The sequence below is a fragment of the Scyliorhinus torazame genome, chromosome 8 (assembly GCF_047496885.1).
Source record: "Scyliorhinus torazame isolate Kashiwa2021f chromosome 8, sScyTor2.1, whole genome shotgun sequence".
NCBI lineage: Eukaryota > Metazoa > Chordata > Chondrichthyes > Carcharhiniformes > Scyliorhinidae > Scyliorhinus > Scyliorhinus torazame.
In genome coordinates, this window is record NC_092714.1 from 101,573,700 (window position 1) to 101,600,568 (window position 26,869).

General features: G+C 49.6%; 1 long non-coding RNA gene across 1 annotated transcript; it reads right to left on the reverse strand.

Moving 5' to 3' along the window:
- LOC140428762 (uncharacterized) lies at window positions 1-26,012 on the reverse strand. Its single transcript, XR_011948864.1, has 3 exons — window positions 25,844-26,012; window positions 4,857-5,049; window positions 1-323 (listed from the first exon to the last, which is right to left on the reverse strand). It is a non-coding gene; the product is annotated as an uncharacterized lncRNA (long non-coding RNA).
- Between the last annotated feature and the right edge of the window lie 857 nt (window positions 26,013-26,869).

Here is a 26,869-nt window from a genome sequence, read left to right on the forward strand (position 1 = left end):
TCAACTTTTACAAATTTCTTGCAATAAAATATATTTTCTCACTTAAACACAACGGCCTTGTCTATTTTTAAAGTGGAGTGAGGATTGGGGGGGTGAGGGAGGGAACAGAGGGGAAGGGTAGGGAGGGAAGAGGGGGAAGGGGTGGGAGGCAAGATGAGGGACGGAGGGAAGGGGGGGTTTTGACAATTGTTAATTGACAAGCTCAAGAGCCGAAAGCAACAGCTGCTGAAGTGCAGTGTCCTGGCACATATCCCTCTGACATCATTTCGGAATGTACTTTGGCAGTACACTCTTATGGGTGGATGATTGGTTCGCAGCAATACCTGTCAGACAGATAGTTCACATTAGCTTACACAAGGCTTGCATATATCAACTAAGGCATTAAACTTTGTTAACACATTTTAAGTAATCACTGAAGCTTCTAACGATGAACATTGCATCAGGGTGACTCATAAACAATTCAACTTAAAATGCATTGCAAAATCCAAATGTACTTTAGCTCTGAACCTGCTGAGAGGACATTAATGTCCTTGAAGGAGCCAATAGCGCCATGATCATCCGAAACCAACTCCGCTGCACCGTCCATATGCTTAGGATGTCAGAGACCCGACTGCCAAAGCAAATCTTCACCCAGATCAAGGAAAGATCCCGAACAAGAGGAGGACAAAGGAATCTCTTCAAAAACACCTTGTAGGCTTACCTCAAGAAATGGAACATAGGTGTCAATGCCTGGGAGACCTTTGTTCAGAACAGACCTACTTGCAGGAGCCTCCTGATTGAAGGGTCACAATTCGAGAATACCCGACAGCAAGAGGAGACCCGGAAAAGGAACTTGAGAAAGGAATACCTGCAACTTAGCATTCAAGGACCCACCTTTTGGAAACTCCTGCCAAGTGAGTGATTGAAGATGCAGCTCTTGGATCGGGCTCTTCAGCCACGCAAGGACCCACAGAATCCGTGACCAGTAACACGGAGTATCTTCGGTGGGCAATCATACCCGTTAGTGAGTGATCACCACATTCTATCCATTATAGTTCCTTTAATGGAATCAACATCCTCATGACCAACCAAATTTAAAAAAAAAAGTTATTTCACCTTCTTTAACTTCAAGCTCACTTTATACAGTAAAGTACCTTTTTAATGGAATTAACAGCCTCATGACAAACCACAGTTTAAAAAAAATAAAAAATGTATCTTCTTTTCATTTTATTTGCATTTTAAACATATATATATATAAACGCTAAGCAATAATAATAAAATACTTTAACCAAACAATAAAATGTCTCCTGATGTCTCCTGCCTCTGCTAGGCTGAAAAGTCTCTGTGTAAATAGCACTTCAACTGGATTTTTCATTCAGCAACGCAGGGCTTCAAGCCAACAAAAAAAAATTGTCCGGGAGTTTAAACGCTGCGCGCTTTCAGCGCAAATGTCTGTGCATGCGCATGTCCGAGTCATAGCGCCGTGCATGTGCAGTGCAGCAGTGACTTAAGTCGCAAATCCTGCAGGAGGTTAGGGGACTATTCTTTCTTTCACTCTTATCTCCCTCATTTAATCATATCTTTCCTTCCCTCTCTTTATATCACATTCCATACATCAATCTTACATTGAATGCAATATTCTAACTTCCATTTCCTTTTTTGGACTCTGCGTTTCTCAGTTTGATTGTTTGAGGAGGCACACCATTCCTTTCTCTGTTCACACATGTGTGAGAGCCCCTGTAGAGGACCCACATTATTTTGCCTCTCTAGCAACCCAAATGCAGTATGAAGGCCACAGGTGGACAAGTGTAAGTGTCATGAATAGTAAGCACCATTTGTTCACCACCGACTGCAGAATCCACACCATGAAGTCAAGTGTCACCTCTGAGCAACAAATGATGGTTCAGGCTTTACTGGAACAGGTCACCTCCTGGTATGCCCCATTCTGTATTTTTCCTCAAACTTCGACTCCAAAAACATCCTCAATGTGATTTAGGAATTGAGAAAGAAACAAAGGAATGGCGGAGAAGGAAATAGGTTGATTTGGAGTCAAATCAGGCACAGTATGAGAAATAAGGACTAAAAAAGAAAATGCTGGAAAAACCCAGCAGGATAAACCCAGCTGGATAAACCCAGCAGGATAATGCTGGATAAACCCAGCAGGATAAACCCAGCAGGATAATGCTGGATAAACCCAGCAGGTCTGGCAGCATCAGTCGAGAGAAACAAAGTTAACTTTGCAGATTTAAATGATGCTTCAACAAAAACGTTAGGCATGATTTTCCTTCCCCGTTGCGCCCGACACCGATCCCGTTGCGCCAGGAAAATAGCGGCCAAAATCATGATTCATGCCCATTTTGAAAATCACCCGCCCTGTTCCCAATAGTGAGATCCAGATCACGTCCAAAACAGCTCATTAAACCGAATTTGCATTCATTCTCTAATTCCTTCCAAATACAAAAATGATTGCTGGTGTTGATCCTGTGGAGGTTGTGCTTGTCGCAGCCGAGGCAGGCAGACGCCGAAGATGAAGTAAGACCAAGATAGGCTGGAGGCATCAACACATGTGTAGGGGGCCACCAGACACCCTCAAGACACGGCCGCCATTAGGCTGAGGAGGGGGCTAGAAGGAGAGGCCAGCGACATGCCAGTGTGTACAGGAGTAATTGGTCCTTCGATGAGCTGACGGACAGCACACACGCAGAAGACTGCGTCTCAACAGAGAGACAGTGCAGCACCTGTGGTACATCCTCCTGGTCTTGGCACCACGTGGACGAGGACACCCGCTTCTGGTGGCTGTGAACATCACTGCAACCTTAAAATTCTGTTCCACTGGGTCATTCCAGGGCTCGAGGAGAGACCTGTGTGACATTTCACAGTCATCAGCCCACAAGTGTATACAAGAGGTGACGGATGCTCTGTACTCCCGGGCACTAGACTATATCATCTTCAACTTGGACCAGACCCATCAAGATGCCTGGGCTGCAGGATTCACCGTCATTACTGGGATGCCACAAGTCCAAGGAGCTATCAATGGCACACATGTCGCCCTGTGAGCACCGGGGCATCAGGGAATGCCCTATATTAGCAGGAAGAGGTTCCGCTTCCTGAATGTTCAGATTGTACGCAACTACCGCCTCAGGATCATGCATGGGTGTGCCCATTATCCTGGGCGCATCCATGAAAACTACACCCTGGGACACTTGGAGATCCCCGCTGTCTTCGAGGACCACCCCAGGATGACGGGTTGGCTTGTGAGGGCTACCCTTTGAGGTCACAACTGATGACGCCAGTGCAGAGGCCTAAAATCAAAGTGGAGACCCGATACAATAAGGTCCACGTGGTGCCCTCATGGCTGCTGAATATTGGTTTCGCTGCCTGGACCAGTCTGGCGGGGCGCTACAGTACACCCACAGACGGTCTCCTGCTTTGTGGTGGTCTGCTGTGCCCTCCTCAATCTGGCACAGCAGCGAGGTGACATGCTGGATGAGAAGGAGGAAGAGAAACACACATCTGAGGAGGTGTAAGAGGACCAAGAAGGGCTAGAGGACGAGCCCAAGGAGGGATCGGAGGTTGGAGGACAGGCAGTGGCAAGAGTCCAACATGCCTCACCGTCTTGAGATTCTCATGAGCCGAGGCTCTGTCCTTCAGCTCAACACTCGCATACCCATTCCATCCCCGCTCGCTCCTCACAAAGCACACCGCCCCTTCCCCAACCAGCCTGTTCCACTCTCCAAGGGTCTAGGTAACATCACTCCAGGGTGATGGGCCTGTGTCAGCACAGTCAGTGGGTCCCTATATAAGGCAGGAGAATGATGACCACTCGCTGAGATTTGGGTGGGGGGCGGGCAAGCCCACTGTGAAGGTTAACATGACAGAAACTTCACATGCATTAGGTATGAGATGTTTTAATATTAAACATTTTAATGTGACATATTCCCATTCCCCCGAGTAATGGATAGTGATCCCACTCAATGCTCCTCTCTCTTCTTGATCCTCTGTGGTCTAGTGCTATCGCTAGGTGTGTCCCCAGGATGCACATTAGAGATGGAGGCAACCTGGTTTTGCGTGGTCTTTGATGCCTCTGGCGGTCATCCTCTGGGAACCTGGAGCCAGAGTGGCCAGGCTGACTAACCTGTGTCACAGGCGTCGCCGTGCCACCGTGTTCTGCTTGTGACAGGAGAAGAGGATTCAGAAGAACTGGAGACTGCACTAATCTATTTGGTGGACGGCCTGTGAATGGGCTCCAGCACTTCCTCCTCCTTGAGAGTGCCGGGAGGGTCCTGGGTGACTCCATGGGATGGAGGGGCAGCTGAAGTGAACACCAGAAACCTCTGAGCCATCTGCGCTGCCAGTCTTGGAGGTTCTCATTGTGTGCACGCTAGTGTCAACACCCTGGCCGATGGTCCTCAGTGACTGGGCCACGTTCTGGAGTGCCTCCGCAATGTTCACCTTTGTCTGGGACATGTCCCTCAACAAATGAGATGTCGAGGCCCTCAGTCATGGTCGTCACAGACTGAGGATCAGTGTGGACACCACCACTCTAGGCGTGGACATCGTGCTCTAGGTTTTTCAATGCGGTCACCACCCTAGCAGTTGTGGCCTGGGATCCACGTTGTCCTGCACCACCTCCTGCGCTTGAAGGCTTTGGGACTCCTCCAAGCGGCCTTGCAGTCACTGGAATGTCACTGATACCCCTTCCTGAATGTCATGGCTATGTCCTATCATCTGCATCAGCTCTGAGAGAACCTTGTCCAGTGGCTCGGCATCTAGCTGATACCCAGCTGAGTCCAGGAATCCAGGAGACCTTCGACTGCTGTCTCCTTTGGATGTTCCTGTCCTCACCTGATCTGCATCAGCAGCTGTGTGGTACTCACCAGATAGTGTCCCTGAAGCCTGTCCACTAATGTCGCCCATCGAGGTGTGTGTCTTTGAGCTGGTGGAAGTTTGGGTGATAGCTGTGACGCATTGCCAGTGTTCTCCTCGGAGCTCTCCTCCGAATGTTCTCGTTCTCTTGAGAGCCAGGGGAGGCAATGACTCCAGATGTCCCAGCCCCATCAGATGGTGATCCTGCAAGACAATGGACATGGACATGTGGTCAGTGAAAGGAACGGATAATTGTGTGCAACATCTACAACTCACAGGAGACAGCTCATCTGGATGAAGGGACGAATCACTGAGTGTTTTTCAGACAGAGATCGATAGGTTCTTGATTAATAAGGGGATTAAGGGTTATGGGGAGAAGGCAGGAGAATGGGGATGAGAACGTATCAGCCAAGATTGAATGGCGGAGCAGACTCGATGGGCCGAGTGGCCTAATTCTGCTCCTATGTCTTATAGATTTATGGACAATCCTCACTTCTCTGGTGCAGGCCAGCCTCGCTGTCGGTCTCTGCTCTCTCCTTGGCCAACCTCGCTGTCGGTCTCTGCTCTCTCCTTGGCCAACCCCGCGATCTCCAAGGCCCTTTCCTAAAGAGGGTAAGGAATTGGATCTCTGGGATTCCGCCACCCTGTCTTCGCCCTTTCCCTCTTATTATGGGCTATTTTCTCCTGCAGGGACAAAGAGAGGGCCTTTTAAACCGCATGCTTGATGGATCAGGGGGTTATATCAGGTGGTATGTGTGGGCAACACACCTACACATGAATGGGTTGTGACTGTGAATGCCAGTGGATTCTGAGAAACAAGCTTGTAGATCAGATGTTGGGAGGGTGCGAGGTCTCGGCCAGTAGATTTTGGAGGGGTAGGTTGGGAAATTGAAGTGTAACAGGTGGAACTGATGCCAGCAGAGAGGTGGCAACTTACCCTTGCAGCTCGTTGGAGGATATTCATCTTCTTCCTACATCGGACGGTGGTCCTCCTGGTCATGCTGCCTGCACTCACTGCAGCTGCCTCCCAGTGGGCATTGCTGACCTGCTGCTGGTTCTCCGACCCCCTAAGGGGAACATCCATGGCATCGAGAAGCTTGGCCAGGTCGGGTTCCCCAAAGTGAGGAGTAGGTCTCCATGCCGCCATCTATTGTATTGACTTGGTTGAGTGCTTTGAGAGCGTTTAAGATTTCTAAGTGTTGTAGTGAGCGGGAACTGCTGCAAGCTTCCCGCCGCTGGGACCAGCGAGGCCGGCAACGCTATTCAACGATAATTGGACCACTTATCGAGGCCTCACGGGATTCTCGCCGTAAATGAAGGCTCGCCAGCAGATTCGCTGGCACCACGCTCGCCAGCCCCCCCACCGCTAACAACATCGAGCAGCACATAAATTGCACTTGTTCAGCCAACCCCAGCCAGCTCACAACAATGGTGCCTCGGAAACCGGTCCCGAGATTCAGGAATGCTGATCTGGGGAGGCTGCTAGACGCAGTGGAGTCCAGGAGGGATGTCCTGTTCCCCCGAGGATCCCGGAGGGTCAACCATAGGGCAGTTAGTGCTGCCTTGGATGAGGTGGCGGTGGCTGTGAGTGGCGGAAGTGTGACCAGGAGGACTGGCATCCAGTGTCAGAAAAAGGTCAACAACCTACACCAGGCAGCACAAGTAGACACCAACGCAACCACAGCCTAACCACCCTCTCGAGACTTTCCGCCCCCACGCGAGCATCCATCACCCAACGCTCCATGTGACCCCCAACCCTCTCTCCATCCCCCTCTCACTTCAACCCTCCCAACTCTGCCTTCGCAACCCCTCCCACCACTGCAAACCACGCATGTGGCGAACAATGTCCTCTCTGTGTCTCCTCAGGAAAAGGTCTCCCACAATCGCCGGGTGAGGGCCCAGACTGGCGGTGGGGTGCAGGACATAAGAATTCTCATCATCTTTGAAGAGCGTGCTCTGGAGTGACTGGCGTGGCCGAGGACAGGGCAGTCACCAAACGCGGAGGTTGGTGGACCCCACAGAGGTGGGGAACCAACGGGCTCCACCCAGAGGGCCTGTCAAATGTGAGTAGTGATTGCCGTACTGACTGACCCATCCCTCCCACTGACCACATGTCCATTCTCCAGTAGATCCTCCAGTCGACAGCACTGGTGATCATCCCAGGTGATCCACCTCTAGCTGCCCAGGAGAACAGCTCAGAGGAGAGCTCCGAGGAAGACACGATTGATGTGTCACAGCTGTCATTTCATCCTCCACCAGCGCAGATAAACGCACCATGGTAGGAACAATGGTGGTCAAGTTTATGGGACACAATCTGGTGAGCACGACACAGCTGATGATGCGCATTAGGTGGAGGCAGGAACCTCCAGGCAAGTCAGCAGTCGGAGGGCTGCTGGATCCCAGGACCCAGCTGGGTCCCAGCCTAATGCTCAGCGTGTGGAACAGGGTTAGCCGGAGCTGTTTGAGACAATAGGGAGTGGCCGGGACGTTCAGAGGAAATGTCAGCATCACTCCAGATACTCCAAGGTCCATAGCCGCTTGGAGGCATCCCAGAGGCTACGGGTGCAGGAGATGGCACCGGCAAAGCGGGAAACCGAGGCTAATACTGCGAGGGTGGCGACTGCAGTGGAAAGCCTGGTGCACGACGTCGGCCCCATTAGTGAAGGTGTCCAGGGTGTTGTGTAGTCGGTGACTGGTCTCGACAGAATGTCCACCTCGTTGGGGGATGTGACCTAGTACCAGGCTGCCTTGATGAGGTTCTGCGGGACATTTCCCACTCTCGGATGGAAAATATCTGAGGCGCTGCGGGGCTGTCCCAGTCACAGGTGAGCTTTGCCGAGGCACTGCAAAGCATGTCCCAGTCACTGAGGAGCATCAGCGGGGTGTCGACACGATGGTGCAGATCATGGGGAATCGCCAGGGCTGGCAAAGCCAGATGATGCAGGTGCAGCCGGGGCTCGAACCAGCTGCCCCTCCATCCCAAGGCGAACCCCAGGGCACTATGAGCGGGAGGAGGGGGCGCTGGGTGCCAACCCAGACCTGTCCCATGGAGTGGCGATGGTGGCTTCCAGCTCCCCTGAGTTCCACCCCTCTGATGAGACTGCATCTCAAGGTCAGTACATGGGACAGGGTGACACGGCTGTGCATGTGCCGCCGGCAAATAAGCCAGGGCCCTCCGGCCCCAGAGCCCCCAGAGGACGCCCGCCAGGGGCATCGAAGGCCACGGGATGAGGTAAACAGCTGTCTGCCTTCACCTCAGATATGCATCCTTGGGACTCACCTAGACATAGTGGTAGAGCTAGGAGGGCCAAGCACATTCAGGCTCACTGAGGGCACTGAGGGAGAGGGAAGAGGGTAGGTGGATGAGAGGGGTGGGGGAAGGTTGCGGCACCATCGGGAGAGTGGGGAATTGTTACACACAATAAATACCTTAACCACAATTGCCAATTCCCTATTCGCAATAGCCTTTAGCCGCGCAGCCAGAGGCCTTTGTTGTCAGTGGGAGTTATGGGTGGTTGGTGGGGCAGACGAGCAGGGACATGGCTTGCCCCTGAATTTTCTCCCCCCAGCGTACCCCCCAAAACCCTCCAATGGCAACCCACACCCACGAAGCATCCTCCACCCCCCCGCCGAGCACTGTGTTGGCAAGCCCAGCGCCCTCAGGCTCTTTGCCTGTGAGCTTGGCTCCCCACCAAAGCCTTTCTGCCAGGTTCACACTTTTCAAAAGGAGTTCTAATCGGCGTCAGCATGAACCTTTGCTGGGCAGGTCACTGAATGACGGGAGGCCTTTGGATATGGGGTGGTGGCTCTCGTTAGTTGTATGGAAATAGCGCTTAAGTGGTGATAATTAGTTTCTCACCACGCGACGGCGAGATCCTGATTACACCTATGGGAGCGGGCCAGTTGCATCGTAAACTGCTTGCCGTCTGGCGCGGTTCTCGTTTTCAGCCTCTTCCGTTATTCACCGGCGTCATTGCGTTCAAGCGATAGCGCAGCGAGGCCATATAATTGCGCCCTTAGTCATTTCTCGGGTGAATCATGCTCTTTAACTCTATGTCTCTCCACAGATGCTGTCAGACCTGCTGAGATTATCCAGCATTTTCTGTTTTTATTTCAGATTTCCAGCATCTGCAGTATTTTGCTATTATTTGAGAAAAAAGGACAGATGGCAGTTGGGGTGTCCAATGGTGGTTAGGGTGAGGGGACACAGAAGCGGATGGGCATCCATGGTGGTTGGCAGTGAGGTGGGGGAAGTTGGTGGGTGATGGTGTTAGGAGTGGGGGGAACACAGGGTCACGGTAGGTTTACTGGGTAGTTTGTTGGGCCTTCAGGAAACACTCCTACTTCTCCTAGCCCTTTAGCAGTGCTGTAGAGCCCTTATCTCATGCATTCAGCCCTTCTTGATGCATTGCAGCTGCCAGGTATCCCATAGCCCAGAAAATATGGTCAACATGATTTAAAACAGAATGACAAATGAAGGTGTACAGGCTCAATATATTATCTAAATGAACAACCTGTTGGTCTTGAACTAAATTGTTCTTGGGTGATAGAACAAAACAAGAAATGGTAAATTGGTAGTTTATTTTTTACTCTGTCCATTTTATTTAACAATGACTTCAAAAGTGTGTAAAATGAGCTGCCAATTGACCACCACACATTTTGTGCCAATATCCAAAATAAAGACTCCCCATACAATCTCTTACTGCTACTGAGAATCTTAAAGCAGTGGAATATATTACTGCACAAAGAACCTCATAATGCTCCATTTATATGAGGGCAGCATGGTGGCACAATGGCTGGCACTGGTGCCTCACGACGCCCAGGTCCCAGGTTTGATCCTGGCCCTGGGTCACTGTCAAAGAACAAAGAACAAAGAAATGTACAGCACAGGAACAGGCCCTTCGGCCCTCCAAGCCCGTGCCGACCATACTGCCCGACTAAACTACAATCTTCTACACTTCCTGGGTCCGTATCCTTCTATTCCCATCCTATTCATATATTTGTCAAGATGCCCCTTAAATGTCCCTATCGTCCCTGCTTCCACTACCTCCTCCGGTAGTGAGTTCCAGGCACCCACTACCCTCTGCGTAAAAAACTTGCCTCGTACATCTACTCTAAACTTTGCCCCTCTCACCTTAAACCTATGCCCCCTAGTAATTGACCCCTCTACCCTGGGGAAAAGCCTCTGACTATCCACTCTGTCTATGCCCCTCATAATTTTGTATACCTCTATCAGGTCGCCCCTCAACCTCCTTCGTTCCAGTGAGAACAAACCGAGTTTATTCAATCGCTCCTCATAGCTTATGCCCTCCATACCAGGCAACATTCTGGTAAATCTCTTCTGCACCCTCTCTAAAGCCTCCACATCCTTCTGGTAGTGTGGCGACCAGAATTGAACACTATACTCCAAGTGTGGCCTAACTAAGGTTCTATACAGCTGCAACATGACTTGCCAATTCTTATACTCAATGCCCCGGCCAATGAAGGCAAGCATGCCGTATGCCTTCTTGACTACCTTCTCCACCTGTGTAGCCCCTTTCAGTGATCTGTGGACCTGTACTCCTAGATCTCTTTGACTTTCAATACTCTTGAGGGTTCTACCATTCACTGTATATTCCCTACCTGCATTAGCCCTTCCAAAATGCATTACCTCACATTTGTCCAGGTTAAACTCCATCTGCCATCTCTCCGCCCAAGTCTCCAGACAATCTAAATCCTGCTGTATCCTCAGACAGTCCTCATCGCTATCCGCAATTCCACCAACCTTTGTGTCGTCTGCAAACTTACTAATCAGACCAGTTACATTTTCCTCCAAATCATTTATATATACTACAAAGAGCAAAGGTCCCAGCACTGATCCCTGTGGAACACCACTGGTCACAGCCCTCCAATTAGAAAAGCATCCCTCCATTGCTACCCTCTGCCTTCTATGGCCTAGCCAGTTCTGTATCCACCTTGCCAGTTCACCCCTGATCCCGTGTGACTTCACCTTTTGTACTAGTCTACCATGAGGGACCTTGTCAAAGGCCTTACTGAAGTCCATATAGACAACATCTACTGCCCTACCTGCATCAATCATCTTAGTGACCTCCTCGAAAAACTCTATCAAGTTAGTGAGACACGACCTCCCCTTCAGAAAACCGTGCTGCCTCTCACTAATACGTCCATTTGCTTCCAAATGGGAGTAGATCCTGTCTCTAAGAATTCTCTCCAGTAATTTCCCTACCACTGAAGTAAGGCTCACCGGCCTGTAGTTCCCGGGATTATCCCTGCCACCCTTCTTAAACAGAGGAACAACATTGGCTATTCTCCAGTCCTCCGGGACATCCCCTGAAGACAGCGAGGATCCAAAGATTTCTGTCAAGGCCTCAGCAATTTCCTCTCCAGCCTCCTTCAGTATTCTGGGGTAGATCCCATCCGGCCCTGGGGACTTATCTACCTTAATATTTTTTAAGACACCCAACACCTCGTCTTTTTGGATCACAATGTGACCCAGGCTATCTACACCCCCTTCTCCAGACTCAACATCTACCAATTCCTTCTCTTTGGTGAATACTGATGCAAAGTATTCATTTAGTACCTCGCCCATTTCCTCTGGCTCCACACATAGATTCCCTTGCCTATCCTTCAGTGGGCCAACCCTTTCCCTGGCTACCCTCTTGCTTTTTATGTAAGTGTAAAAAGCCTTGGGATTTTCCTTAACCCTATTTGCCAATGACTTTTCATGACCCCTTCTAGCCCTCCTGACTCCTTGCTTAAGTCCGTGTGGAGTTTGCACGTTCTCCCCGTGTTTGCGTGGGTTTCGCCCCCACAACCTAAAGATGTGCAGGGTAAATGGATTGGCCACGCTAAATTGCCCCGAAATTGGAAAAAATGAATTGGGTACTCTAAATTTATAAAAAAACAACATAAATGCCTCAGTTCCAAAACCAAAAATATCACTTTTATTTTAGAATTAAACGGAGCATTTAACTGAAAAGAATGAAAATGTATTGATGTACACCAATGATAAAGCACCAGATTTTTGTTTTAAATGCTCTTGAGATGTGAGCATAGCTGGCAAGCCAGCATTTATTGCCCATCTCTAATTGCCCTTGAACAGCTGGTGGAGAGCCATCTACAACTGAATGGCTTGTTAGGCCATTCAGAGGGCAATTAAAGTCAACCACACTGCTGTAGGTCTGGAGTCAATACAGACCTGACTAGATAAGAATGATAAATCTTCTCCCCGGAAGGACATGAATGAACCAGATAAGTTCTTACATCAATCTGGTAAGTTCATGATCAAGATTAGGTTCATGGTAAAGAGACTGAAGTTTAATTCTAGATTTAATTAGTTTTAATTTAAAGTACCCAATCCTTATTTTTCCAATTTAAGGGGCAATTTAGCGTGGGCCAATCCACCTACCCTGCACATCTTTGGGTTGTGGGGGTGAGATCCATGCAAACACGAGGAGAATTTGTAAACTCCACATGGACAGTGACCCGGGGCCGGGATCAAACCCGGATCCTCAGTGCTGTGATTCTAGATTTATTAAGTGAATTTAAATTTGTGATGTGATTTTAATTCATAGCCAGGATTTTTGGAATGGTGGGGTTTCCCTTCCTGCCATCTGAGGAGTTGACAGCGATCCCATTGGCACCATTATTGCCTGCACCATAGCCATTTAACCCTTGTTAGCATTAAATAATTGAGATGGAACCTCCACCCCTCACTTGGGATGAAGCCCTGCCTCAGAGAGCTGCAGGCCAATCTGATTGGCACGGACCTCTCTAGTCCCAGCAGGGTCAGAAACTGCAGTGAACAGGACTGGGACTGCAGGCAGTCCCCTAAGTCCCAGGAATCCAGGAACGGGTAAGTTTTGGAGAGTTCAGGGCAGGGAGAGGAGGTGAAGCCTGGGAATTGGGCAGAGAGGGGTGGAAGAGTTGGTGGAGAGGCCTGGGAGGGAGGAAGCACCTGCAGGGGGCAGACATTTTGGTGGCGCAAGCACCCGATGTTAAAGCAGGCTATAGACGGAGGTAAAAGCAAATTACTGCGGTTGCTGGAATCTGAAATCAGATGTAAATGGAGATGCCCTCCTCTCCTTCTCGTCCAGGGCATGAGCATGGTCACTTTTCAGGCTCCCCCCACCCCCCTCACAAACTCCTCCCACCAGCTTGAAAATTGAGGCTGGGTGGGAAACGGTCCTTATGTGATCTTTAATGAGCCATTGAAGGGCCTCAATTGGGCGTAGGATGGACGTGAAGGGAGGATGTAGCAGCATCGGCCTCACCTGTCCCCCTGTAAAATTGCTGAGGTTGGGGTGGGCAAGGGCCCAGTGGAAATGCCATCTGCAGGATTCTACAGCAACCCCCCGCCTACAAACCAGCCAGTGGGGGAATGTAAAATTTTGCTTCCAGTCTCCAGAACATTTTCTCAGGCCCCTGGATTACTATAGTAACATTACCACAAGGCCATTACCATCTCATTACCATCTCACATTACCATCTCATGCACGCAACATGCGTAATCCTGGTTGACTCTCCAAATACATTTTAGCATATTGGCAGGCCAGCTAATATACAATATATATTATGCTGTATCCATATTGCTTCTATTTTGGATTTGCTTCTTTTAAGCAATACTTTCCCACTTGCTTTGGCCCTTCTCCCACTCCTGAAAATTTAGTTCTCATTATTATTGTTATTATGAATACATTGATTGGGTGTACACAGGGTACGACCATAAAAGAATGCAGGAACATTTACACAGGAGAACGTTCCCACATATTCCGGTTTCTTTGCTAACATTTTGGGTTCCCAGCAGCATTGATAGTGGGCTGAACGAAGATCAGTGGCTGCCTCCTTCATAAATGAATGGCTTGTGACACAAGTGAACCAAAAGAAAAAAAGATTACTTCTTAAAAACCCTGAAAAACATGTTTGTCTGAATTTATATTCAAACACAGCGATGCATGTGTTTGTAAGGCGCATGCTGCCCTCTGCAGGATTTAAATCAGCTTTAAAATATATTTCTCTAATTGATCATTGTTCTTAGGCCTTTGGTGTCACCCGGTGTTATGACCCTTAAGATTTATTTTATTGTGGTTTGTTAGCAGATTGGGAAGATCATTCGAACTTTGTTATACAGAGCATTGCTCAGAGAAAACTGATGAAGGAAGCAATTGTCTTTCATTTGCACTAAATTGGCACGACGCAATTGTTGTGAGATTTGAGCTGAGAATTTATTATTCAAGAGGATAAAGATTATGTGGTTAATGTTGCTAATGTACAAGCCTCACTGGAATGCCACGGAACATGTTGGAGATTAGGGAAACTGTGGAGAGTGGTTTCAGCCAGCTGGATAGCGACTTTCCATTCAGAAAAATCATGCTGGAAGGACCCTTGGAGATCTAAAGCATGATGATAACCATCATGAAAGTGGTTTGTCCTCGGTGAGGTGTAATTTGAATGGTACATTCGCGGAAGCCACTTCAAACAAGTCTTTGCCCTGTGTAATAAACTAGTCTTGCAGTGTCATCTGTACTCAAACCCCGTAAACTGTTCGACCTAGTTTGTGTGTTAATCATTAGACAAAGCCAAGCCAAACAAAACAACTAACAAACAATTTTTATTCTGTATACTGGACCACCTGAAAGTCGTGCAATCCCCAAATAATGGGCTGGGTTCTCCGGTCCCCCAGTCGCGTGTTTCTCAGTGGCAGTGAGATTCTATACTCCCGCCGCTTATCAATGGGATTTCCCATTGAAGCCACCCCACGCTTCTGGGGAATCCGCGGGCAGGTGCGCTGTGCCGGCGGGAACAGATTCCCAGCAGCCAGAGAACTGCAGCCAATGTGTTGAAGTGGCAAGTGAACTGTAAATTGCACCATTCAACAAGTGCGCTGCACTCAACAGAATTTTAAACTTCTGAACTCTGAATTTTAACCACTTTGAACATAAACTTTGAATTTTAAACTAGCGCAATATTTAATTTCACTTCAGTTCAGAGAGAATCGACAATTTGCTGAGGATTGAATAGGGTTGAGTAGGGTTGAATGCTAAAGGAAACAGCTACATTTTAATAGAAGCACATTCAGGTTTTGCAATGATGCACTTTTACAGACTTCATTTGTGAATACAAAAAGGATTTATTAATAAGAAAATAGCAACTTCATGGCTGCATCTAGCTCCGTACATGTCTCCTGCCTAAGGGGGGGACTCCACCCCCCAGGGTGATTACTCATTCTGAGTCCCAGTTGATCCCCCAAGCCAGGTGACCTTTACTCTGCTGTGTTGCCCTTAAAGGGATAATTACCATGTCATGAAAATGAAGGGAGAGGAGAGGGAACGCAAGGAAAAGATGGGGGAGATTGAAGAGATGAGGAAGTCAGCAAGAGGGCATGAGAAAGAGGAAGGACATCAGGAGAGGAAGGGGAAAGTGGAAATGACCGAGGTGGGGAATGTCAAACGAGGGAGGATGGAGACAGAGATTGAAGGGGAAGGAAGAAGATGAGTGACATATAGGGAGACGGGGGAAAAAAAGATGATGAGGAAAGGGAGGAAATGAGTGGAGGAGAGAGGATGGGAAGCAGCAGATGGGAGAAGAGGAACTGAGGAGTAGGAGGAGGAAGGCAATAGAGCAAAAGAAGGAAGATAATTGTCAGAGAATTTGAGGAAAAGGGGAAGACAATGGGAACAAGTAGATAGGGAATCATCATAGAATTTTATAGAATCATAGACTTTACAGTGCAGGAGGAGGCCATTCGGCCCATCGAGTCTGCATTGGCCCTTGGAACGAGCACCCCACTTAAGCCCACCACCCGACCCCATCCCCGCAACCCAGCAACCCCACCCAACCCTTTTTGGACACTGAGGGCAATTTAGCATGGCCAATCTACCTAACCTGCACATATTTTGACTGTGGGAGGAAACCGGAGCACCCAGAGGAAACTCACACAGACACGAGGAGAACGTGCAGACTCTGCACAGACAGTGACCCAAGCCGGGAATCGAACCTGGGACCCTGGAGCTGTGAAGCAATAGTGCTAACCACTGTGCTACCGTGCCACCCAAGAGAATATGGGACTAGTAAAGAAATAAAGATTAGGGTTGTTCTGTTGAAAATTAAATAAAATTTGGGATTAGACTTGGAAAAATGATGATCAAGGTGATCAAGGAGCTGATCAACAAGGATGGGAAGATACAGCATCAGCAATTGCTCCAGTTACAACAGGGCTATGGTATGGGGACAGGGAGAACAGCAATTTACACGCTGAAGTAGTGGAAGATCACTATGTGGGCAGGCACAGAAAACACAACACAGAAATAGAGGTCTCTGGCCTTGTTGAGCACAGAAAGCCTGGGTTCCAACAGCAAAGGGGGTGGTGAACAGCTCAGAGTGGCAGATGAATGGAAACGGGTCAGACAAGCTAGGTGGGCATGAAGACAAGGGCAGCAACAAGCAGCAGGCAAAATGACTCAGCAGCCATTTCACGTACATTGGAGGGAAAGGAGGAGCAGGTGGAGCAGCTGCAAGACCAACATTAAACAGAAGGGGCTGGCAAGCACAGAACTCACAGAACATAACAACATACTAGAGTGGTACAAATACACAAACTCAGTTTCCAAGATAAGGGCACTGGAAAAATCTTTACTTGCCTTCAGCGTGTCTGTCATTTTCTTAAAATGCATTGCTGCAACACCACCCTCTGGTGAATGTTAAATAAGGCAGCTAGCATTTCGTGCTGGTGTCGCCCTTCAAATTCAGTACAAGTAATCGAGGAAACAGGGGTCTGCAGAAGGACATGGGACAGGCTAGGAGAGTGGGCAAAGAAGTGGCAGATGGAATACTATTCTCTAAATGGGGAATGCTTAGGAAATCAGAAGCACTAAGGGACTTGGGAGTCCTTGTCCAAGATTCTCTTAAGGTTAACGTGCAGGTTCAGTCATCAGTTAGGAAGGCAAATGCAATGTTAGCATTCATGTCGTGGGGACTAGAATACAAGACCAGGGATGAACTTCTGGGGCTGTATAATGCTCTGGTCAGACTCCATTTGGTGTATTGTGAGCAGTTTTGGGCCTTATGTCTAAGGATGTGTTGGCCTTGGAAAGGGACCAGAGTAGGTTCACAAAAATGATCCCTGGAATGAAGAGATTGTCATATGAGGAACGGTTGAGGACTCTGGGCCTGTACTTGTTGGAGTTTAGAAGAATAAGGGGGGGGCTCTTATTGAAACTTACAGGATAAGAGTGGACATGGGGACGATGTTTCCACTTGTCAGAAAAACTAGAACCACAGGGCACAACCCCAGGCTAAAGGGATGATCCTTTAAAACAGAGATGAGGAGGAATTTCTTCAGCCAGAGAGTGGTGAATCTGTGGAACTCTTTGCCGCAGAAGGCTGTGGAGGCCAAATCACTGAGTGTCTTTAAGAGAGATATAGATATGTTCTTGATAAATAGGGGGATCAGGGGTTATGGGGAGAAGGCAGGAGAATGGGGATGAGAAATATATCAACCATGATTGAATAGCAGATGGCAGGCTCGATGGGCCGAGTGGCCTAATTCTGCTCCTATGTTTAATGGTCTTAAGGGAATTGATTATTACATAATGTGATATTATGCTCAAAGCACCATCGACATGTCTAATACTTTGGAACACTCTTTTTATCTATAAAAGGTGAATAAATGGAGAGTGAAGAATGAGTGAATCATGAAAATACTAATATCAGTATAACCACAGCCAGCTAGGAAAAACTTTCCAGTAAAAACATTTAAAGTACTGTCGTGAAGGGTGTTCCGATGCACAAATGATCCAATGCGGCTGTAGAGGTACAACTCTGTTTTATTGTCTTAACAACGACAACTACTAACTGCTGGCTTGGGTACGTGCTTCGCCAGCTAACCTGTGGACTCAGCCCTATCACTATCTTAGTGAGGCACTCAGCACATGGTCTATGTCTGAGTGGCATGCTGTGAGCTCTGTGCTCTGAGCTATTTCCTGGTGTAATGAGCGGGAACTGTGGTGTTCCCTGTTTTATAGTGCGTGTGCTCTCACTGGTGATTGGCTGTGATGTTATGTGTGTGCTGGTTGGTCCAACTACCTGTCCATCGGTGTGTGTGTGTGATTGCACCATGATATGCTGATGTGGATATCATGACATCCCCCCTTTTCACAAGGATATGTGCCAACATGCTAATCCAAATCGTTGGTCTTGTATTCTAGTCCTCACGACATCCAAAGATGTGCAGGTTAGGTGGATTGGCCATGATAAATTGCCCTTAGTGTCCAAAATTGCCCTTTGTGTTGGGTGGGGTTACTGGGTTATGGGGATAGGGTGGAGGGTTGACCTTGGGTAGGGTGCTCTTTCGAAGAGCCGGTGCAGACTCGATGGGCCGAACGGCCTCCTTCTGCACTGTAAATTCTATGATAATCTATGATAAATAGAAATGTGTACTGAGTACATCTGAGTATGTGTGTACAATATTTACAACATGTACATGAAGCTAAACTATATACAGAGGACGGTGTCAGGTGCAACAGAGCAATGAGGTTGTACCAATAACAGAACAAATGCAATCAGCAAACGACGAGAGAAAACTTCTGGAACAATGAACGACAAGAAAGAAACTCGTTAACAGTATTGTAAAACAATTCAGTGAGTCCAATGTGCAAACAGGCTCATAAGTCAAGTCTCAGGTGGGCGACAAATTCGGGTTGACCGCCTCAAGGGTGGGTCAGGATCCACCGGCTGAGGAATGGGCCTGGCCATGGGCGAGAGAGGAAGAGGCAGAGTGGCAGTAAGCTCAACAAAGTCGACATCAGGGACAACAGGAGGGCGTGGCACCGGTGCATGATCTCGTAGCGAGCGCGGAACCAGATGAAGGGTCCGGCGATTACGGCGGCGAATGGAGCCATCGGGCATGTGAACCAGGAATGAGCGGGGAGCCACGTGGCGGAGAACCTCGGCGGTTGCCGAACAGCCACCCTCCGGTAGGTGTATGTGTACGTTGTCTCCAGGTGCCAGGGCAGGAAGATCAGTCGCCCAAGCGTCATGTGCCACCTTCTGCTGAGCACGCTGTTGTTGCAACCTTCGCAATACTGCAACATGGTCAGGGTCAGGAACATGAATGGACGGCACAGTGGTCCTGAGGGTGCGACCCATCAACAGCTGGGCTGGCGAGAGGCCCGTGGACTGTGGGGCCGCGCGATAGGCCAGCAGGGCTAAACAGAAGTCAGATCCGGCATCAGCAGCCTTGCAGAGGAGCCGCTTCACAATGTGGACGCCCGTTTCAGCCTTGCCATTCGACTGAGGATGCAAGAGACTGGACATCACTTGTGTGAAGTTGTATGAAGTGGCAAAGGAAGACCATTCTTGGCTCGCAAAGCAAGGCCCATTATCAGAAATGACGGTGAGCGGAATTCCATGGCGAGCAAAGGTTTATTTGCATGCCCGGATGACAGCTGATGACGTTGTGTCGTGCAGGCGTATGACCTCCGGATAACTTGAGAAGTAGTCAATAAGAATAATGTAGTCCCTGCCGAGCGCATGAAAGAGGTCCACGCCCACCTTCGACCAGGGGGACGTGACCAACTCATGGGGCTGAAGGGTCTCAGGGGGTTGCGCCGGCTGAAACCTTTGGCAGGTGGGGCAGTTGAGCACCATGTTGGCGATGTCGTCGCTGATGCCCGGCCAGTACACAGCCTCTCAGGCCCTCCGCCTGCACTTTTCAACTCCGAGATGGCCTTCGTGCAGTTGTTCGAGGACAAGCCGGTGCATGCTGTGTGGGATCACGATCCGGTCCAACTTCAAGAGGACACCATCAATGACGGCCAAGTCGTCCGGGACATTGTAAATTGTGGGCACTGCCCCTTGAGCCACACTCCCGTCATGTAGAACATAGATCATAGAACATTACAGCGCAGTACAGGCCCTTCGGCCCTCGATGTTGCGCCGACCTGTGAAACCACTCTAAAGCCCATCTACACTATTCCCTTATCATCCATATGTCTATCCAATGACCATTTGAATGTCCTTAGTGTTGGCGAGTCCACTACTGTTGCAGGCAGGGCATTCCACACCCTTACTACTCTCTGAGTAAAGAACCTACCTCTGACATCTGTTTTACATCTATCTCCCCTCAATTTAAAGGTATGTCCCCTCGTGCTAGACATCATTATCTGAGGAAAAAGGCTCTCACTGTCCACCCTATCCAATCCTCTGATCATCTTGTATGCCTCAATTAAGTCACCTCTTAACCTTCTTCTCTCGAATGAAAACAGCCTCAAGTCCCTCAGCCTTTCTCGTAAGATTTTCCCTCCATACCAGGCAACATTCTGGTAAATCTCCTCTGCACCCTTTCCAATGCTTCCACATCTTTCCTATAATGCGGCGACCAGAATTGCACGCAATACTCCAACTGCGGCCGCACCAGAGTGTTGTATAGCTGCAACATGACCTCATGGCTCCTAAACTCAATCCTTCTACCAATAAAAGCTAACACACCTTACGCCTTCTTAACAACCCAGCCAACCTGGGTGGCAACTTTCAGGGATCTATGTACATGGACACCGAGATCTCTCTGCTCATCCACACTGCCAAGAATCTTACCATTAGCCCAGTACTCAGTCTTCCTGTTATTCCTTCCAAAATGAATCACCTCACACTTTTCTGCATTAAACTCCAATTGGCACCTCTCAGCCCAGTGCTGCAGCTTATCTATGTCCCTCTGTAACTTGTAACATCCTTCCACACTGTCCACAACTCCACCAACTTTAGTGTCATCTGCAAATTTACTCACCCATCCTTCTACGGCCTCCTCCAGGTCATTTATAAAAGTGACAAACAGCAGTAACGCATTACACGCTGTAGAAGGGGGTCAGACGCAGTCTCACGACGAATGTGGGCCAGACGTGCATCAGTGGCCCGCAGATTGGCCGATGTGAAGGCTACTTGTGCGTCGACCTGACAAACGAACCCCCCCCCGAGTCGGGCGGTGTGTTGACCGCCCTGGACAGAGCATCTGCGATGATGAGATCCTTCCCCGGGGTGTAGACAAGTTGGAAGTCGTACCTCTGGAGCTTGAGCAGAATGCACTGGAGGCGAGGGGTCATATCGTTGAGTTCCTTCTGAATGATGCCGACCAGGGGCCATGATCGGTCTCCACAGTGAACTGCGGAAGACCATATACATAATCGTGAAACTTGTCGATGCCAGTCTTCATGCGCTCGGCAGGGACTAAATTATTCTGATTGACTACTTCTCAAGTTATCCGGAGGTCATACGCCTGCACGACACGACGTCATCAGCTGTCATCCGGGCATGCAAAGAAACCTTGAGACTCCTTCTCAATCTGCGCATAGCGCTGTTCTGTGGGGGTCATGGCCCATGACGCATAGGCGACCATGATGCGGTGTCGTCCCGTTGCAGGAGTACCGCCCCAATTCCAGACTGGCTGGCGTCAGTTGAGATCTTTGTTTCCCGTGTGGTATCGAAAAACGCCAGTACTGGGGCGGTGGTGAGCTTGACCTTGAGCTCCTCCCATTCACTCTGGTGTGCGGGCAGCCACTGGAATTCCATTGTCTTTTTGACCAGGTGGCGAAGAGCAGTCATGTGCGAAGCAAGGTTGGGAATGAACTTCCCCAGGAAGTTGACCATCCCGAGAAAGCACAGCACTGCCTTCTTGTCTGACGGCTGCTGCATGGCTGCGATGGCTGCTACTTTGTCGGCATCCGGCCGCACACCCGACCGGGAGATGTGTTCCCCAGAAAACTTTATCTCAGTCTGGCCAAAAGAGCACTTGGCTTGGTTAAGGCACAGGCCCTGATCTCGTATCCGTGCAAAGACACGCTGGAGATGACTGATGTGCTCCTGTGGTGTGGTGGACCAGATGATAACACCGTCTACATAGACGCCTACCCCTTCGATGCCCTCCATCATCTGTTCCATAATGCGATGGAACACCTCGGAGGCTGAAATGATGCCGAATGGCATCCTTTTGTAGCAGTATCTGCCAAATGGAGTGTTGAAAGTGCACAGCTTCCTGCTGGACTGATCCAATTGAATCTGCCAAAAGCCCTTTGAGGCATCAAGCTTGGTGAATATTTTTGTCCAAGCCATCTCGCTCGTGATTTCTTCTCGTTTGGGTATGGGGTAGTGTTCCCTCATAATGTTGTGATTCAAATCTTTTGGGTCGATACAGATCCGGAGCTCGCCGGAGGGCTTCTTGACGCATACCATGGAGCTGACCCATGGCGTTGGCTCCGTGACCCGGGAAAGCACTCCTTGGTCCTGCAGGTCCTGCAGCTCTGCTTGAGGCGGTCCTTGAGTGGTGCTGGGACCCCACTAGGTGCGTGAATGACTGGGGTGGTGTCCAGTTTGAGCCGTATTTTGTACGTGCAGGGCAGTGTGCCCATGCCCTCGAAAACCTCCTGGTTGTGCGCGAGGTGTGAATGGAGCTGCTCCCTAAAGTCTGCATCCGGGAAATCGGACGTGCCTTCTGGAGACAGAGTGTGTACCCGCTGAATGAGGTGGAGGATCTTGCACGCCTGTGCGCCTAACAGAGAGTCCTTTAAGGATCCAACGATTTCAAATGATAATGTGGCTTTATGTGAGTTGTGTGTAACATCGAGCTGGCAGGACCCTGTGGCCGGGATGATGTTTCCATTATAGTCAACCAGCTGACAGTGGGATGGCAGAATCGGTGGTTTAACCTTCAAGGTCTGAAAGGCTGATCATGCGAGGAGATTGGCGGAGGCACCAGTGTCCAGGCAAAATGTGATCTGTGATCAGTTGACCGTTCGGGTGGCACACCACTCATCGCCCGGATCAATGCTGTGCACTGGCAGCGGCTGGTGGTTCCGACTTGGGGACATCCGGTTCTTGTGGATTACTGCAACGCGGAAGGGCTACCAGTCGTCGGTATCGCTGGTCTGCATGTTGTCAGGATATGACTCAGTGTATGGGGGCTGAATCGCCCGCACGTCCCTGCGAGGCTGGCGGAATTGTTGGGAGTTGGCAGGTTGAGCTGCTCGACAGCAGGCAGCATCGTGGCCCATCCTGCCACAGCGGAGGCATTGTCGCGCTTTGGCCGGACATTGCCGCTTTAAATGGGCGGAGCCGCACGTCATGACGTCATGGTGTTTGTTGCGTTCATTGCGCCACTGCGCATGCGTGGTGCGGTCCTGCGTAGAGCGCGCCTGCGCATCACGTCCCTCTGCGTCAACGTCCCCTCTTTTGGCGCATACAAGCGCGGGAGGCCTCGGAAAGCGCGCAAAATGGCCACCCTTGTCTGGGCCGCGGGGGAACTGGATCGACTGGACGCGCTCCGCCTCGTAGGACCCGTGCCGTGCTGTTTTGGTCGCCTGGATTTGGGAGTACCGGCTGGTCGCGTTCTCATGGAGGACGCAGGTCTCGATGGCAGTCGCTAAGGTGAGGCGCTTTATTTTTAGGAGCTGCTGGTGTATGGTGTCCGAGATGACCCCAAAAACTATCTGATCCCGTATCATGGAGTCGGAGGTGGCCTCATAGCCGCAGGACTGTGCGAGGATACGGAGGTGTGTCAAGTGAGATTGGAAAGGCTCATCCTTACCCTGCAGGCGCTGCTGGAAGAGGTACCTCTCGAAGCTCTCATTGACATCCACGCTGAAGTGTTCCTCGAACTTCAGAAGCACCGTCTTATATTTTGTCTTGTCCTCGCCTTCCGCGAATGCCAGGGAGTTATAGATGTAGATGGCGTGTTGCCCTGCCGTGGAGAGAAGGAGGGCGATCGTCCTGGTGTCTGATGCATTCTCCCTGTCTGTGGCTTCTAGGAAGAGCTGGAAGCGCTGTTTAAACAGCTTCCAATTTACGCCGAGATTACCAGCGATTCGGAGCGGCTGCGGCGGGCTGATGTTTTCCATGGAGCAGGATGGCGGATTTCTGAAAGGGTGCAGGTAGGTCTCACGGTCGCTGGTTAGCTTCCACTACTGGTGTCATGTCGTGTTGGGTGTTCCGATGCACAAATGATCCAACACGGCTGTAGATGGTACAACTCTGTTTTATTGTCTTAACAACGACAACTACTAACTGCTGGCTTGGGTACGTGCTTCACCAGCTAACCTGTGGACCCAGCCCTATCACTATCTTAGTGAGGCACTCAGCACAGGGTCTATGTCTGAGTGGCATGCTGTGAGCTCTGTGCTCTGAGCTATCTCCTGGTAGAATGAGCGGGAACTGTGGTGTTCCCTGTTTTATAGTGCGTGTGCTCTCACTGGTGATTGGCTGCGATATTATGTGTGTGCTGATTGGTCCAACTGCCTGTCCATCAGTGTGTGTGTGATTGCACCATGATATGCTGATGTGGATATCATGACAAGTAGCACTAACTTCACAGCCATCAATAGAATGATGGGATTGATTGAAACAGTGTCTCGGCTTACAAGCAGTCAGAACACAAATCCCTGTGACGGCTTCCTTAACTGAAATTGAACATATCCACACATTGTTTTTTTGAGAAATCAAATTAATTCATCCTTCAGCTATAAATCCTTCCACCTTGGGATTCATGCTCATCTGACTCCACTCATCCCATTATTGAGAAACCCACAAACTTACTCCCAAGTGATCAATGACATTGATTCAATTAAAGACATAACAAAATAAAAAGGATGTAGTGCAAGAAGTATTGGTGCGGTTTTCAAATCTAGATTTATTGGCCTAAAAATCCAATGGTGTTGCATTCAGCATTTAGGCACTCAACAAGCACCGGAGATGGGCAGGGAGCACATACACACAGTACACTGGCCATCATATTGGTACATGAAAGGCACCAGGACCTACAAGTGAAAGAGGGCTTAGCTTATTTCTATGTAAACACTGTTTACATAATCCTGTGCAAAATTAACTTGCACTAAAAGAATCCTTTACTGGGCCAGCTAGCTGTGTTAATGAAAATCAGTTCGGTATCCAGTCTAACCAGCCATATTAAAGGGACCAATACAGGCCTCCATCAAAAAAGATGTTTTTGAAATTATTCAACCCCATGCTTGGTTGCAACAAGATTAAGTTGAAAAGAATACCTTCCCTTGTGGATACCTTGTCCCAGCCCGTACCAGCCTCCCCGAACAGGTGCCGGAATGTGGCGACTCGGGGCTTTTCACAGTAACTTCATTTGAAGCCTATTTGTGACAATAAGCGATTTTCATTCATTTCATTTCATATTTAAGGTGTGATTCAATGTTCCCGCTGTGTCCAGGCGCAAGGGGTAAATCAAGCACGAGCTCTAAATCGGGCTCCGTGCTAGGCCATTCGTGGTTCACCCGACTCTCTCCGCCCGGCGGGATCTGGATCTCGCCCATCTGCATAATTGCTCATTTAAATACCAGGATCTGGCGCCCGGGCCTTACCAGCTGCACCTCGGAGTCTTCGCCAGGGTGCCATTTAGTATTGGTCCACACAAACGGGGAGCAGTCGTAACCACACCTGGGGTGTCTCCCCATTGGAGACCCCAGGTGGTCATGGACAGGGCAGGGTGGCATTCTGGCACTCCCCTTGTCACCCTGTCACCCTTCTAAGTGCAGCCTCGATGGGGAGAAACTCCCTGAGGCCAAAAAAACCCAGCAAAGTGCCATTGGATAGCGGGATGTTCCTCGGTGCTGCAACCGCCGAGAAACACTCTGCTCATCGTGTCCAACAGTGGACTTTAACTTGAGTCCGCTGAATCGCGACCCATGTTTTAAAAGGAGCCAATGTAATCGGGCTTTCTTGAGGCAAAGAAAGGGTGAGTTTATTAGCAATTAAATGTGAGAAAAATGATGAAGCATATCATTGTACATTCACACAGGTTAAAAATGAGAATTGGGGCCGAAATCTAACGGAAAACATTTGTGCGCAATTGGTGGGGTGTCGTTCAACGGCCGCATGATCGGCGAGATCGTGACCTGTATCTAATGGCACATTCTGCCGAATATAAGCCGCAGGAACATTTGCTGGCTCGCTCATAGTCTAAATCACGACACTCGCGCCCCCAGCTACTCACCGCTAACAAGAGGGAGCTGCTTTTAAATGCTCCCTCACCACACTCAACGCAGAAGAAAGAAAAATGGCAGAGCGCAGACCAGCTCCTCACTTCAGTGATGCTGAACTGGACAGACTGTTGGACATGGTGAATGCGGGATGGGCCATCCTGTTCCCCGAGGGGGTCAGAGACCCAGCAGCAGTACCAGCAATGCCGCCTGGAAGGCAGCGGCAGCTGCCGGGAGTGCGGGCAGCTTGTACAGGAGAGCCACCATCCAGTGTCAAAAGAAAACTAATGACATTGAACGAGCTGCAAGGGTAAGTCACCACCTCTCTCCTGGCACGAGTTCCATGTGCCACCCCACAAAGTTCCAACCTCTCCCCCACAAGTAGCTGGTTGAAACCTCGCACCCTCCACACACTGATCCTCGTGCTTGTTCCTCAGAACCCCATGACACCCACCAGCGCAGCCCCTTCATGTCCAGGTGTGCTGCCTTTCACATGCCACCTGCCACAGACCCGACTGATCCATCAAACGGGTGGCTCTCACAGCCCTGTCTCTGTCCCCGCATAAGAAGCTCGCCCACAGCAGGAGACAATGAGACATGATGGGAAGTGATGTACCCAATATCAGAAATGGGCCCTGGAGATCACGGGTGCAACAGAGGACAGAGAAGTCACCGAATGCGAGTTGTTCATGTCAGAGAAAATCCTCCTTCGCTCTCACTAACCTCTCTCAAGATCTCCAGCTGATGGAACTTGGTCATTCCCTGATCCGTGAACCCAACCTTTAGAAATCGTTGCCCAATGTCAGGCTTTTGTTCCAGGGAAGGTTAGGCTGCCTTCGAAGTCAGGGGGTTTTGTATGTGCGGAGGGGGGTGCTGCAGGTTGTTTTTGCCACATGGTCATGCCTGGAGGCAGTTGTTGCTGTTTCTCTCCTGGTGTACAAGGTGTTGGTCTCGGGGAGATGACGGATATCATATGCTGCAGGAGACTCCGCCTCAACAAACGGACAGTGCGGCACCTGCGCAACATCCTCACAGACTTG